The sequence below is a fragment of the Anoplopoma fimbria genome, chromosome 21, assembly GCF_027596085.1.
Source record: "Anoplopoma fimbria isolate UVic2021 breed Golden Eagle Sablefish chromosome 21, Afim_UVic_2022, whole genome shotgun sequence".
NCBI lineage: Eukaryota > Metazoa > Chordata > Actinopteri > Perciformes > Anoplopomatidae > Anoplopoma > Anoplopoma fimbria.
In genome coordinates this window covers 15761136-15767020 of record NC_072469.1, presented here as the reverse complement: position 1 = coordinate 15767020, position 5885 = coordinate 15761136, and the positions used below count along the sequence as shown (strand labels likewise).

Genomic DNA, 5885 nt, shown 5'->3' with positions numbered 1-5885 from the left:
CCTAGTCTCTCATGTCTCTTTTTCATCCTATTTAACACAAACCCTTCTCACCCTTTTATTCAGTTCAATAAGGTATATATCATTTTGAAATTATATTCATATGGATGTAAATCTGGTAGGTTGGAATAATGAAGTCTAGTGTTAATGAAAGCTGAACCATAAGGTGTATGAATATTTGTACCAAGTAAAAACAGTACCTTTTACCCATGGCTGATATGACATTTCATATTTTTAGTTTGTGTGAAGATTTGTAGCTAAATAGTCCTCCGACTTAATGGAAGCCCACATGGCAGCTACATGGGCCTTTTTTCACTGCAGACATTTGGACTTGTCATACTATGGAAGTCACAGGTGTCACATTAAAAAACATTAATGATCTTCTTTTCTATTTTCTGGGTTTGGATCTGCTGTGTCAAATGTAAATATTTAACCTAAGATGGACTGGAGTTTAAAGTAGCATGTTGCCCTTTTTTACTCCAGTTAGAGGTATATTGAATTAAACCTCATTGATGTGTTTATACCAATGTCTAATGTCTTTAAAGCTCTAAAAAGCTGTTATTGTATTTATGCAGATATTAGAGCTAACGTCTAATATGTCACTTTTTTACCCACTCCTATGTCTTGTTAAACCTTTTACTGTAGTGTTGGAATGAGTATTCGGACCATTAACTTGAGTAAAGTGATAATACTACACTTTAAAAGACCTGCATTCAACAATTTACTTAAGTTAAAGTTTAAAAGTATTAGCAGTAAAATGTACTTTAAGTTTAACTATTACAGTGTCATGGTTGCGATGATTTTCACATCACTTACATATTAGTTATGAAGTTATAGCCCAAAAAGGGTTTTTGTGAGGTCACAGAGACCTTGACCTTTGATCACCAAATTTAATGAGTTGAATAAGTAAATAAATTCCCATTCATAAAAGTGTCATAGTAGTATAAAATCCAAAACAACAAATCATAGGCGGTAGAAATGTTAAAGTATAGTATGTCACAAAAATGTCATAGATAAGGTATAAAAACGTTTTTTAAAAAATCATAGTATAGTATCTCACAAAAAACTCCTAATTTAGTATGTTGTAAAAAAATCTATAAAAGTTATAGTAAATATTTCATGAATATGACATACTACAAAAAATGCCATAACATAGTATGTCACAAAATATGTCATGGTATAGTATGCCATCAAAATACCATTAAAACTCAAAGTATAGCGTATGATGAAAAATGACATAGTATAGTATGTGATAGAAAGTTTTATATTATTATTATATAGGATGCCACAAAAGTCATAAAAAGCAGTAGAGTATGTGCTGAAAAGTAACAAAAAGCCATAGTACAGTATGTTGCAAAAAATGACAGAAGAGTCAGAGTATAGTATGTACAAATGTCAAAACAAGTCATAATATAGAATTCAAAATGTCTAGTATTAAAAAATATTTCATGAAAATGCAAGGTATAGGATGTCAGAAAAAACCCCAAAATATATAGCAATGATTAAAGCCGTTAGTCATTAAAAATACATTGTATTTTCATGAAAAGTATTTCAAAGCTCATTGTATAGTATATCAAAAAGTCATAGTAAAGTATGTCAGAAAATAGTCATAAAATCCCAAATATAGTCAAACGTAAAAAAAAGCCATATTAAAGTATGTCAAAATAATCATAGCTTGTCAAAAAGTCAGTAAAATACACCACAAAATAAATTAAGAGTCATAGTTTATTATGTCCGAAAAGTGATTTTCCACTTAATGCTCAATTTAGCAAAAAAAGGTAATAAAATAGAATATAATAAAAAGTCATAAAATAGTGTGTAAAAAAAAAAGTGGGTCATGAAAAGTCATAAGAAATTAATTTTATTATGTCATAAATGTTCCAAAATCATTGTCAAAACAGTATTAGTATATTATGTCTAAGACAATCATGGTCTATTATTTCAAAAAAATCATAGCAAAAAAGTCACGTTATAGTATGTTGTAAAAAAGTTAATAAAAAGTCAAAGTATGGTATGTCCGAAAAACCATAGTGTAGTATGCTTAAGAAACCTTTTTAAAGGTTTTTGTCTGTCGAAAAAAACATAAAGAGTCTAGGGAATGAAAAGTAAAATATATTTTTTTTAAGTCTCTAACAAGTCATGGTATGTTGAAAAAACGTTCAAAAAAGTGACAGTATAGTAATTAAAAGTCTGGTGGTCTGGCAGCTGATGCTTTTGTATCTCTTGGCAGATGGTAAGTATTGTATGTCGAAAATACGTAATAATAAAGCCATAGTATAGTATGTTGAAAAACGTAAAGAAAAAAAGTCATGATATAGTAGGTTGAATTGTATAGTTTGTGGAAAAGTACATAAACAATTATAAAAAAGGTGATAGTAAAGTATGTGTAAAAAAAGGTCATTGTATAATTTGTAAAAAATATCATATAATAGTATGTTGAAAAAAGTGAAAAAAGTCATGGTATAGTATGCCGGAAAAGTCTTGGTATAGTATGTTGAAAAAATCACACAATTGTATGTTAAAAAAGATCATAATATAGAATGTCGAAGAAAGTCATAGTATTGCGTGAGTAAAAAAATAAATAAAGTAAATGTAACTAATGTTGAGTAAGTCAAAAAGGCAAATAAAGTCAGAGTATAGCATGTCGAAAAGGTCATAGTATAGCATGTCAGAAATGTGCAGAAAAAGTCCAAAAAGTCATAGTATAGCTTGTTGAAAAAATGTGTATAGCTGCTGGTGTAGTGGTATCATGCAAGATTCCCATTCTCGCGACCTGGGTTTGATTCCTGGGCTGCGCACAGATTTTGGGGCGGCTGTAGCTCACGAGGTACTCACCACTGACGACTTCATGGAGAAAAGCTGAAGAAATGAAAGCCAGATATGTCCAGTGATACCACCAGAAATCACTGACATTTTTTAAATAAGACCCCGAACTAGCCCCACACTTTAATGATATGCCTCTTTTTGTGAATAAACGAGGAAAAAACTTGAAGGACCTATTGGTTCATGCAGATTCTGTACATTACAAGCCCCCTCTACTTACACAACAGAGACTGCTAAGCCCCCTACCCAATGGCAACTACCATTGTGGTAGCTGTGCACAGTGCAATAACATATACAAAACCTACAGTTTTAATCACCCTCACACCAACAAAGTATTTCACATAAAGAGTTATCACTTGTGCCTCCACACATGTTGTGTACATGCTATGTTGTCCATGTGGACTTGTGTATGTAGGTAAAACTACCAGAAAGCTCAAGCTGCATATTAGTGAACACAAAAGTTCTATATGCAGAAATGACAGAGACTATTCTGTAGCGGTACACTTTAATGATAAAAGACACGACATATCTACTTTAAGGTTTTGTGGCATTGAAAAGGTCAGACTACCACCTAGAGGTGGCGACTTTGACTTGTTTTTAAAACAACGTGATGCGTTCTGGATATTCACCCTACAAACCTTGTCTCCCGAGGGTTTGAATGATGAATTATTATTAAACGTAATGTTATGAAATATCTTTCCGATTTTTCCGATGCACTATTCGATTTCATTTTATTTGAACTTATTTCAAACATATAATACTCGTTCTTAATACTCATATTTTGTCCTTTCTTTTCTTTCCTTTTCTAGGGACAGACTGTAGAAGAAAACCTTTGTAAACTCCTAAAAATCCTGTCCTATAAAAGAAAAGTATTGATGTTGGCGTTACAGCCTTTCTATCATTTCTATAATTATCTTCTTTATGTGTTTTTTGATTAAAGACATTCCTCCTAAATGATATTATGTATTATGTGTATGTTTTCATGTTGTTTGTAGGCTTTTAGTGCCACGATATAATGTAAATTGATTCTTTATTTGTTGATGGTTCCGATTCGTGGATGACTGATTGATGTCATGTGATTGGGGCAATCTGATTGTTCTACCAACCTATTTATGAACCCCAAGTTCTATTTAATGCATGCATCCTCATTTCCTTGTAAAATAACCTGATGAAGGTCTACGTACCGAAACGTTGTTACTAAAAGATATTTATACGCAACTGAAGAAGACAGTGTGCGGGAGTTTTTTGTTCTATATTGTCTACCTAAGGTATTCTTCTACGCACATGTCGTCCTACTGGAGTGCAAAAGTTTTGCTCTTTTTATAGTATAGCGTGTCGAAAAACATTATAGTATTGCATGTCGAAAAAAGGCATGGTATAGCATTTCAGAAAAGTGCAGAAAAAGGCAGATTATAACAAGTCGAAAAAAGTAATTGTATGATATTTATTGCATTTCAGAAAAGTGCAAAACAGTCATAGTATAGTATGTCGAAAAAAGTCAAAGTATAGTTTGTCAAAATGAAGTCATAATATATTGCCACTGTTGCGCTGCTGGTGTAGTGGTATCATGCAAGATTCCCGGACTGCGCACAGATTTTGGGGCAGTTGTAGCTCACGAGGTAGAGACTAGTTGTTTGAAAAAAGTCATTGTACAGCGCGTATAAAAAAGTGAAAAAAAAGTCATAGTATAGCATGTCGAAAAGTTCATAGTATTGCATGTCGAAAAAAGTCATATTATAGCTTGTCGAAAAAAAGTCATAGTATATTACAACTGTTGAGCTGCTACTGTCGTGGTATCGAGCAAGATTCCCGGGCTGCGCACAGATTTTGGGGCAGTTGTAGCTCACGAGGTAGAGCGTAGTTTGTTGAAAAAAGTCATAGTATTGCATGTCAAAGAAAGTGCAGAAACTCACAGTTTAGCATGTAGAAAAGGTCATACTATTGCATGTCAAAAAGGTCATAGTATTGCATGTCGAAAAAAGTCATAGTCATATTACCACTGTTGCGCTGCTGGTGTAGTGGTATCATGCAAGATTCCCATTCTTGCGACCCGGGTTCGATTCCCGGGCTGCGCATGGGTTTTTGGGTGGCTGTAATTAACGAGTTAGAGCCTAGTTTGTTGAAAAAAGTCAGAGTATAGCATGTCAAAGAAAGTGCAGAAACTCACAGTATAGCATGTCGAAAAGGTCATAGTATTACATGTCGAAAAAAGTCATATAATAGTTTGTCGAAAAAAAGTCATAGTATATTACAACTCTTGAGCTGCTGGTTTAGTGGTATCGAGCAAGATTCCCGCGCTGCGCATAGATTTTGGGGCAGTTGTAGCTCACGAGGTAGAGCCTAGTTTGTTGAAAAAAGTCCTTGTATTGCATGTCAAAGAAAGTGCAGAAACTCACAGTATAGCATGTCGAAAAGGACATACTATTGCATGTCGAAAAGGTCTAAAAAAAGTCATAGTCATATTACCACTGTTGCGCTGCTGGTGTAGTGGTATCATGCAAGATTCCCATTCTTGCGACCCGGGTTCGATTCCCGGGCTGCGCATGGGTTTTTGGGTGGCTGTAATTCACGAGTTAGAGCGTAGTTTGTTGAAAAAAGTCATAGTATAGCATGTCAAAGAAAGTGCAGAAACTCACAGTTTAGCATGTAGAAAAGGTCATACTATTGCATGTCGAAAAGGTCATACTATTGCATGTCGAAAAAAGTCATAGTCATATTACCACTGTTGCGCTGCTGGTGTAGTGGTATCATGCAAGATTCCCATTCTTGTGACCCGGGTTCGATTCCCGGGCTGCGCACGGATTTTGGGACGGTTGTAGCTCACGAGGTAGAGCCTAGTTTGTTGAAAAAAAGTCATTGTTTTGCATGTAAAAAAGTGAAAGAAACTCATAGTATAGCATGTCGAAAAGGTCATAGTATTGCATGTCGAAAAAGTCATTTTATAGCTTGTCGAAAAAAGTCATAGTATATTACAACTGTTGAGCTGCTGGTGTCGTGGTATCGAGCAAGATTACCGGGCTGCGCACAGATTTTGGGGCAGTTGTAGCTCACGAGGTAGAGCCTAG

At 34.3% G+C, this 5885-nt stretch overlaps 1 non-coding gene across 1 annotated transcript; it reads left to right on the top strand.

The window, feature by feature from the left end:
• The first annotated feature begins 5547 nt into the window (after positions 1-5547).
• trnag-ccc (transfer RNA glycine (anticodon CCC)) lies at positions 5548-5618 on the top strand. Its single transcript has one exon. It is a non-coding gene; the product is annotated as a tRNA-Gly (tRNA).
• Positions 5619-5885: the final 267 nt, after the last annotated feature.